Below are 10,705 nucleotides of genomic sequence, written 5' to 3' on the forward strand. Positions count from 1 at the left end.
TTCTAAATGAAAGCTTAGTATATACTGTGATGACCTTTATAAAGAGTGACAGGCCAGCCATCCTCACGTGAATTTGGATTGATTTCAACTAAAATGATTTAATCATTCTACCAGAAAAATTGTATTAGAGCTAGCATCCTGGTGATGACTTACATATGCATTAGTGTGGCTTATATGTCCGCTAAGTCCCATTTTGGAGGGGTGCAGAGAGTGATTCAGTTGTCCTTACTCTCTTTCCAAAAACCTCTCATTCCCTAGTAGCTGTCAAGCCCCAGGAATGACCCAGGCTGCTATCCTTTACCAGTGGAAAAGGGAGGGAGGTAATTCAGATCATGAAGATGCAGCTCTTCTGAACTCCCAGGGGAAGGAAAAGGCAGATAGACTCTGTTTAAGACCCTCCCCCCATGTCTGAGCTGAGACCAGCAGTTTCTCTTGTGACCTGAACTGCTTCCCTTTCCTTCCCTTCTGCACCAGTAAGTGACAACAGCAGGGCGCCTTCCAAAGGCTTGACAGCTGCTAGGTTGGTGGAAGACATGGAACAGCACACCTGATGTGCTGATGGAGGATCTCAGCCCATGTCCACTATCCTGTTGGCCAAGGTGACTATACCAGGACAGTTAGTGGCAACAGTCTAGGTGATATCACTGTGGCAGGGGTCAAATGGTTGTGGGACCATGGAGGAGCAGCAGCAGCAAAACAAGTTTTCTCTGTCATGAGAAAGCTGCCCTGCTGCTCTGGAGCTAGCAGGGCATCTTTCTCTGGCGATGGAGACAGCTTTTGCTGCCATTCCCCCCTAGCACTGCTGCTCCCCATGACTCCAAAAGTGCCTTGTGTTAGTATAACAGAGCATTACATAGATATATGTTACCAAGAGAATTCCAACCTCTGTACCAGCCAGTCTGATGCTGCATCATGAGGAGTGACATCATGAGGACTGAGTACATCAGTGTCCAAGCATTTCTCCATGCTGTCCCCATCCTCAGGTAGCCATAGCAGTGGCAACAACAGGAGCCTTTTCAGTGAGGATGATGAGTGTGCCGAAGCCTTTGTTTTGTCTAAGAATGCTAGGGGCTTGGTTCCTCAAGAAACATAATTTCTCAGAGTCCTGGATGTTGGGACATGCCTCCACAGTGGTGTACCAAGACATTTTGATTTAACCAGGCCTTTCTCAAGCTTCCCTGCCTTCTCAGAATGTATCTGAATAGCTGGATTGGGGGAATGTATGTCTACAGCAACCAAACCAAGGTGGTTTGGTCTTGAGTAGACAATTCAGACTCATTAGTATTACTGCTGGGTCTGGTGAAATAACCTACTAGAACTGTTTTGTTGATATAGAACAGTGGTTCCCAACCTGTGGGTCGGGACCCCTTTGGGGGTCGAATGACCCTTTCATGGGGGTCGCCTAAGACCATTGGAAAACACCTATTTAATTACAGTTATGAAGTAGCAACAAAAATATTTTCATGGGTTTGGGTCACCACAATATGAGAAACTGTATTAAGGGGTCATGGCATTAGGAAGGTTGGGAACCACTGATATAGAATCTATAGATTGATACAGCTGCTTGAAGCTTTGGACTCTCCTTTAGTATGAGTCTGTGAGAATGGTCAGAATGAACATTTTCCCTTTGAAATTCATCACTTTATCAATTGTGCTGCATTAGCATTTTTGGTCTGTTGGCATCAGCTGTTGCTACCAGTGCCAAGCACATTTCAAGTGGGAAAGAAAATGGGAGGTTGTTGCTACTGCAGAGCATGAGTAGAAAGACCATTACAAGTCACCCTTGAACTTCAAAGGGATATGAGTTCTGCTTGCAACAAATTCTGGGGTCCCTAACCAAGGTAGTTATTTTCTGTATTCCCTAATCTTGAAATCCAGAGCTTTTAGTACTTAGAAATCATAGAGACCTGATTAGAAATGATCCCCTTAAAGTGGAATTTAAACTGGGGAAATCTATTATTTTCAGAAATAACTCAGACAACCACTTGAGAAGAAACATGAAATTGCAGTCATTTGTTCAAACAGGAAAACATACAGTACAGAGGGTAGTCATAATGTATAAAATAGTTTATTACTATAATAAATAAAATCAAAATTTGTCTTTACAAATATTATTTGTGCTTGTTTAAAAATGTCAGTAAGGGAATATTTATTAATGTCAGTGACTGTAACTTTATTGGAACATTCCAAAACAAGAGATATATGTTCTCTCTACTGGCAGCTTTTCAGCTGACCACAAAAATAGTATCTACTTATTCATTTTGTTTTATTCATGCTTGATAAGACAAAGTGACAAATGCAAAGAAATAATCAGGAGAGATAATATTCTGTGAATTCTGGAAAGGAAGAAAACAAGTGGAGTAAAGTGCCCAAACAACTGCATTACTGTTTATCCATAAAGTGTCCATGCAGTGGTGGCTGAAGGTTGCAGTGTGTTTCAGCCAATGAAAAAATATATAGTGTATGAAGGTACAATAATATACCACATTCATTATGAAAAGTCATATTACTTCATATAGCAGTTCATCCTGATACAAGATTATTGAAACTTTCTCTTGTTGAAATGAAGATTCAAAAATCAGTAAAATCATTGCCCTTTGAAAATTCATTCCTTTTAAAAAACAAAATAAAACCCACCAACACTGGTTGTTTAAATCCAATTATGGTAACATTATGGGATCCCTCACATCAAATAAGTTTAAACAACATTCAGGAGTCATGAAAAAAGGTTACAGCATCAGGGAGATATACTGCCTTGCTCATGGGGTAAGAAGTATGTATGGGGAGGGAGTTTTGACTGATACACAAAACAGGTTGTTTTCACTCCCTGATACACAAAAGTGTCTATGTCTATGATGAGAGAGGGTCTTCAGTTGGTGAAGAAGGAAAGGCTACAGCAAAACTAGTAAGAAGGCAATACGTGGAGGAATAAATTTAAATACTAATGAGTGATTTCTATTAGAGCTAAAAAATCTAATCAAAGTGCGTTATATCTCGAGGCAACAACTGTGGTGTGCACAATACAGAACATTAGAAAGGGAATCCATGACAGCATCACAGTTTCAATTTTATGATTTACAGGAAGGGTCTTAAGGCTAAACGTTAAGACATCTTATTGCAAGAAGCTTTATTTTGACTTAGCTGGAATCAATCCTTGCCACAACAGTGTGGCTTATGGGGGCTTGAGGAAGTCAGACACTGTACTAATAACAGTGTTTCTTATGTAACTCGGACAGAATTCTTGGAAGCATCCCAGGGAGGCTCACTTGCTTTGAAATGCTTATTATTACTTTTGAAGTGCAGATGATTGGTTATTGCCTCTGTGGCCCCTGAAGACTGCATTCCTTCACTTGGCATCCACTGAGGGATTTGCCAACAGACACTGTGCAGTTATGCCAAGGTGAGAGAACATGCCACTGAAGAGTATCTGAAAGCAACGGTACCCAAACAGCTTCGCAGAAAGCGCAGCATAATAAGCACCTTGAGGTGACCTTTGAACATGAGAAAGAACACTGCCCCAGAGGAGAAATATTCCTTTTGTTTCCAGACCAGCTCTTGCACTATAGAAATACAGTGGACAATACCAACATAACCACAGGCTGCCCCTACATTTTAGGCTACCAGGACATAGGCATGAAACTTGGGAATCAGACATCCCAACAAATAAATAAAATGCCCCATCATTATGCAGCACATAGATGTCTAAGACAAAGAATGAGACCATGCCATTCTTGAAGTTACTAAGGACTTAAGTGGTTCTTGCATCCATTGGTCTATAATACACATAAAAAGCTATTATCTCCATGAAAAATGCTTCACATTTTGACAGATACTCAAACACAGAGCAGGAAAGAGACTGAAACATTATTTAATTTCCTACATAATCCTCATAAGAGAAATGGTCAGTGACAAATGTCAGTAAATGCTGAACAGGTTCTGACCCTTACATGTAATTATTTTATGATTGAATGGCTGTAACCAGGATCCTTTTCAGACTACACAATTATAGTACTAGAATTTTACTTTAACAGACATAGCAACATCCCATTGGAAACCAGGGGTTTGTAGTTTGGAGAGGCACCAGCACTCTCTGGCTGAGAATCCCTGCAAATTCCAGGACTCCATACAATGGAACTATAACTATTTAAGTACATTCATAATGCTATCAATGTGTAGTGTGAAAAGTCTCCAGAAGTGAATAGTATTCTATCCTGCAGCTACTGGACTTGTTTAATATAATATAGTTTTGGTTCTATTTAAGTGTTCTTGTGGGGGATAAGAACCACTGGTCTTGTATCCTGTTGGTTACTTCCAATTTGACAAGATCCACTGAATCTATTGTTCAGTGATAAGTCAACATGTAAGGTAAATCCCATTGATTCAGTGGGTTGCCTCTTGTTGGGAGTAATATAGGATTGCTGCCACTATGTTAACCTTGTAGAGAAATGCAGTTGCAATCTGCAGTACATTTGGGTTGTCCAAGACAAGGTGAAAAGCAAAGAAGTCATTCTAAACCAGTTAGGATAACAGCAAGATGGGGAAGAATTGTCTGATTTGCCAACATTACCCTCTAGCTCTCAATGCCATTGTCCACACAGGTGTCATGCACTATGGCCGAGCTGTATGTCTTTTTAGCAGTTTCTCACCTTATACTTCCTGTTACATACCTAGCATAGAATGTTCTGTGACAACTGGCTTTGAGGTTCCTCACTTTCAGCTGTAGAAGCCATATGAATTGACAACATTTCCACACACATTAAAATCAGTGACCCAGTATTACATGCAAATAGATATATACACCAACTACTGATCTTGGAGGAACATCCCCTTCCATGTGAACAGATGCATCCTTTTGACCTGAAATTCCAACCATGAGGCAAACAAAGATATAATCTGCAACAGCTGTTCCTGCAAAAGCCTACTTCCATACTTGCATCTGGGCGTGTAATGTGGCCATGCTAAACAAGATGCTTTGTAGATTCATACCAGGTATTAGCTACCGTGTGCTGATATTTAATCTCTCACTTTTCCAATGGCCAAAAATGAACTGCTTCTTTATTTACACTGAACAGTGGCATCTGGTGGCTTCCAAGTCAGTGAGGTGGTAAATCCACCCCCAGAATTAGCCTAAACCTTAAAGAAGATATCCAAGATACAGAATCTATTTTGGAGATAAGTCTCAGCTTGCAGCTTAAAGTATGGACCAAAATGTGGAGTTCATTTTCCATGTCATTAACATGGAAGCAACCATGTCTCTCCCAATGCTAAAAATTTTCTAATACATATTCAACACATCTGCACACAAATTCTGGTTGTACCAGTATTTCTTTGGTCATACCCTAGCTGTAAAGTTTCAATCTAATCAAAGTTTACAGTGAAAATAATAACTTCACAACCCATTGGGAAACATGTTCTTTGTTCTGAATAGATCATCCACAAAGGGAAGACTTCTTTTTGTTATATCATGATCATAAAGTCTAGGATATGCTGTTCATATTCCAGTAACATTAACTACAGATCATACTAATACATACATGTGTGCCATGTATCTGCACAATCACATACACTCATTCTGTTGTTAGTATAAAAATCCAATTTTTCAATGGTTCCACACCAAACTCTACACTGAGTCAAAACAAGGAAACATAAAACAAAAATCACCAGGATGTTCACAGTAAATAGCTCTTTCAATTCATTACAGTGAAGTACTGTAGAAGCAGAACATCACCTTCGAAGCTGTTAAACTGGATGTTCTCTGGAAAATCGGGACAGCGCTGTAAATGAAATTTAAAGCAAGAAGGGTGTTTTTAATATAGTACATGTAATCTCAGACAGAAATACACATATTCCAAAGACACAAAGGGATTTTATAAATAATTCTTAGAAGAATTTGCATCATTTTAGAGAGTCACTTTTTAAATAAGGCCTGTATTTAAAAAGTAAATAAGGGCATTTTACCTTAAAACGTCCAAGACAATTTCAAAAGCCTTTATCACAGTAAACATCAACTACTAAGCATCCTGCTGCTAAGACCGTTCCAGAGGATGTGGGGATGTAACACATGATATCTCATTGTGTCCAGTATTACTCACTATTTACAACTGTCTCATTGTTTTGGTGATAATTTCTTTGGTAAACGTCACATTGGATAAAGGATCTGCCATCTGTGAGCTGAAGGGCTCCATTTAGCAGTGGCTGGTGGCTACAGCACTAGAGTGGTGATGAATCTGTTGTCAGTTTAAGTCAGAACTTTAAAGGGGTTATGTAAAATCAGTTCAGCACCTTGAACAGCCCTGTAAAGTTTGTACCAAAACCAAGAGCAGGCTTACCATACCACTGGCATTTGAGCTGCCACCGGCTCCATTCATGTGAGGTGCCTCTATTCAAAATTTGGGATCCTGCCTTCCTCTGCACTATAGCTTAGCCTAGTTAGCAGACTGCTAAAAGTCTGGAATCTATCGGTAGACCACAATGTGCCTCAGGACACTCTTGCCAGTGTCCCATCACATCTTCATAATTCACTAACAGGGTTTCTTAGTGCCTCTGTTAAGTAGCTAAGGATGATTGTAATGTACAAATTAATGCATTGCTAACTTGTTACTAATTCAGTACTCTTAAGTAATAAGTAATGTTACTTTAGCAACATGTTACTTCTGGGGTAAGGGAGGTAGATAATGCCTAATACATGTTGGCCACAATCCTGTATTACCTACTTAGCTATGTAACTATCTTAGTTGTACAACTAAGCAGTGTCTCTTGGTTTGCTTCCCCCCATCCCCATTTACCAGACTGCAGGAGATGCAAGCAACAGGGGTTTCTTCTCTGTCAATCTGCAAGAACTTGACATTCCCTCCCTGCCACAATTCCCTCAGCACCAGAGTTTGCTGGCAAATGGGAACTCGGACCATAAGTTTCCACTGGTGGCTGCCTGGGAAGTGAGAACTGGGGAACTTTCACAGTCCCTACCTATTTCCTAAACTAGTGAATACACAGGGATTGGGATTATGAACCAGTCACAAATTTGTAACTCTAGGTTATGTACTTGTAACTGCCTCAGTAAATTCTGCCCTACTTTTATAAAATAACGCTTCAAGTTCAATACATAAGACAGTAAAAAGAAAATCTACTGAGATTTCACCAAGTTGGATCTGCTGTTTCATATCCTGGTCCTATAAACTGGAATATAAATCACTATCCACACTGAAGTACCAATGCAGAAAAAGCCATGTGTAGACCTGAACCAGCAAGCCTCTCTTTGCCTTGCATAGCAAACAGTGGGGCGAATAGCTCTGAAAGAGGAACAGAAATGGCTTCCTAAAGTGTTCTGCTGGGCTGCTCATTTGCTCTGTACTTTAAACAGTAATATCACCCACCTTCCTTCTTCCTTGAGCAAGACTTTTAAAATCAAAGGGGGTGAGATAGGAAAATGCCCCACTTGTTATGCTGCAGAGCCTGTGTTTCTTTAGCACTAGTTCATCCCCTGATATATTTTTAAATCATTATTTCATTTTCCCTGAGAACCTTTATGTAGAACAGGGATGGGGAAAGTGCAGCCCAAGGGCTGCATGAAGCCTGCTTTGCTGTGTGTGTGTGTGTGTGTGTGTGTGTGTGTGTGTGTGTGTGGCTCTCAGGGGTCAATTTATTTGCCCTCAAATGCCCTCTAGTGTATATGGGGGCATTTTAATCATGTTTGTGTCCCCTGGGGCAATTTTAGATGAAAGACTGGAGCATGACTTTGGCACAGCTTCTGGCCTCTTAGGACGCTTGCATAATTTAAATAGCACACCTCAAAAGTGACCCGAAGCTGCTTCATTTGGCCTGTCTGCACAGGCCCTCAGTCTGCATTAAAACTAGCTGTTTTGATCCAGGTACTCAAACTTGCCTGCCTTCCAGATTAGAGTTTGGAAGTCAACCTCTTTGCAGATACACAAAACATACCCAACTGTGGTTGCTGACTTCCATGTTAGGGTCCTTTAATACTCCAAAAATATTGTTTTTCTGCAATCAGCCAGTTATGCAACTAAAGCTATGTGTTAACATGGCCCTTTATCATCTTAATATACTGTTATTATCCAGGAACAGCTTTCTCCATGGCTACGATCCTTGTACAAGCCTTACTGTCAACTAGGTTGCATTTTGCAACGTTTCTTTACAATGTTAATTACCAGCTTCCTTCTTGCACCTTCTACCTCCTTTATTGCTATCTCCTCAGTGAGGTGATATTTTTGTTTCTTGTTGACTGGATTCACATATAACACTAAACCAAAGTGTATAATCTTTGGGCGCACATGCTATCTCCTCCAGTCTCCCTGTCTGGTACATAACTCCAAGAAAAAAAATGGAAGCTTTTGCTTCTGTTTTCAACTAAGAACAGCTTCCTGTTATAATCTTTATTGGACAAAATCTGCTAAATCTGGTCTGTTAAAATAAACCAACTTCAAACTATGATTTAGCAAAATGACATACTGTAGCAAAATGGATACATAAACAAAGAATAAGGAGAATTCCTTGTTCAGACAATTCATCTCCTGCTCATCGGTGTTGCAGAGTAGAAGTTCATGCATGTATCACTAAAGAGTAATTTAGAATCACATGCTATCCAGACCTGTAGTGTGCACATGATCATTCTTCAAAGAGTGAGCGAAAGAGAGTTGTGCATGGTGCACATGTGTCATGAAAAGGAGCAAACCACACACCTCCATTCATACAGGAAGCAATAAATGAAATAGAAAATGCAAGAGGTATCTTTTAATTAAAGGCACAGTAGCACCAAAAAATATCCCCTAAAAGCCTTGACAATGCATGACAAGGCTACCCTATTCTTATATTATATGTACAGTCAGCTCTCTGTATCCACAAATCCTGCATCCACAGAGTCAGCCATCCACAGCTTGAAACAATCCAAAAAGCATCCATGGATTTTGATATCCATGGAGGTCCTGGAAGCAAATCCCAAGGGCCCACTACATTTCCACTTTCTCACAAGTATATATAAATACACAAAGGCAATCAACTGGAGGGGGGGGAGTTCTTCAGCTTTTCAACTTGTACTTTTCAACCTTTGTACATAATACCACAACTTATAAGGCATTTTGAATTATCAAGTGTATGGCTTTTCATTGATTAATTAATACATGAAATGGACATCATTTTTATATGGATAAACAATAATTTTGAAGAAGAAAAAGCCTACATTTCTTGTTTTCAGTTGATATCCATTAATCACACTAAGGCTATTGTAGGAAGAATTCCTTCCTGTATGGGAGAGAAAAGACAGTGCTTCTCCTAAGCTTGGACTTCCCATTCATGCTTTTTTAAAAAAAAATCTTGCAATCGAAATCACTGCACTGGTTAAAATCCAAAGTGCTTCCTCCTTAAGGTAATTCTGTATAAATGAGGTGAGGGTATCTTAATTCTTTCCTTCAGCTACAGCTTCCCATAGCATATCCTGTGACATTCTCAAAAGGCTCCTGATTTTCAGGGTGAATCCACACAGCAGAATTAAATATTTTGACACCACTTTAATGGCTATGACTCTATCCTACAAAATCCTGGGATTTGCAGTTTGATGAGGTATTCAGCTTGCTCTCTCAGAAAGCTCTGGTGCCTCACCAGATTACAAATCCCAGGATTTTGTAGGATAGCATCATGGCAGTTAAAGTGGTCTCAAAATGCTATAATTCTGCAGTGTGGATACACCCTCAGAAGAGACTTTTCAAGGAAGTACTCAAAAATGAAACTGGAAGAATATGTGAGCAGAAGTCTACATGTCTGGATCCAGGCTACTCAAACACAGAGAGACACATCCTGCTTCCCAATTAATTGGAGGGAACATTTAAAAATATTTTAAAGTGTTTTTTTTTTTAAATCAATCCAACCTGATTAGTCAGCCAAGCACTGAAGCTCTAGAACTAGGGAACTATAAATGTCATGAAAAATAAATTGAGCAAAATGGTCCCAGTTACTGTGCAAGAGTTCATGATTGCTTTTGTACAGAAGAAATCAATCTTAAGGAACTAACATCCTCCAAAGCTCCCTCACATGACTGCAGTGAAGTTACTAACTGCTGGGCTTTATGTGCTGTATATTATTGTAATCACTTTCTATTTTTGTCCCTAATAATTATGAAGATGGGAACAAAAACTCCCCTGAATCCCTGCGGTTTAACAACAATCAAAATCTTCTGCAAGGACCATGGGTGAGGTTTAAAAAGTCCCTTTAGGTGCACAGGGCTCTTTTACACTCAGCAAGGCCTCTTCTTGCAGTTATTCTTCAGAAGCAGCACCTCAAAACTGAGCTTGAGGGTATTTGTGACACTGCTGCAGTTTGAAAGAGTTGGTGTGGTGAAGGGCAGTAGGATGTGTAACTTTTGGAAAGAGGAAGACAATGGTTGTGGGGAGCTAACACGCAATTCTTCAAATCTAGCTCACAATGTGGAAAGATCTAGAATAAACAGAGCTCGCTTCTGTATCCAGCAGAGGCTGATGGATCCAGTGTTCTGCCAGAATTCAGCCCTGATCTCCCAGCCCCAGAGGAGGAGGCTCAGCCAGGTCCTAGTGCTGATGGGATTCCTCTGGTGGCACAGCAGCCTAGTGGTGACTCTGGGGAGGAACCAGGCCTGGAGGTTCCCTCCTTTAAACAACGCAGGGCTGAGAGTGCTGGCAGATGCAGGTCCAGGAGGATTGTCTCTCAGCAATCCTCCTGG

The 10,705-nt window shown here is 40.2% G+C and overlaps 1 protein-coding gene across 1 annotated transcript in view; it reads right to left on the reverse strand.

The window, feature by feature from the left end:
* Positions 1-2,113: 2,113 nt before the first annotated feature.
* The window catches only part of KCNH1 (potassium voltage-gated channel subfamily H member 1), a 358,490-nt gene continuing 349,898 nt past the window's right edge, over positions 2,114-10,705 (reverse strand). Inside the window, exon 12 of the transcript XR_006101185.1 lies at positions 2,114-5,774. The gene's annotated coding sequence lies outside the window, so the exon portion shown is untranslated. The remainder of the gene's footprint in view (positions 5,775-10,705) is intronic.

This window comes from Sceloporus undulatus, chromosome 1 (assembly GCF_019175285.1).
Source record: "Sceloporus undulatus isolate JIND9_A2432 ecotype Alabama chromosome 1, SceUnd_v1.1, whole genome shotgun sequence".
Lineage (NCBI taxonomy): Eukaryota > Metazoa > Chordata > Lepidosauria > Squamata > Phrynosomatidae > Sceloporus > Sceloporus undulatus.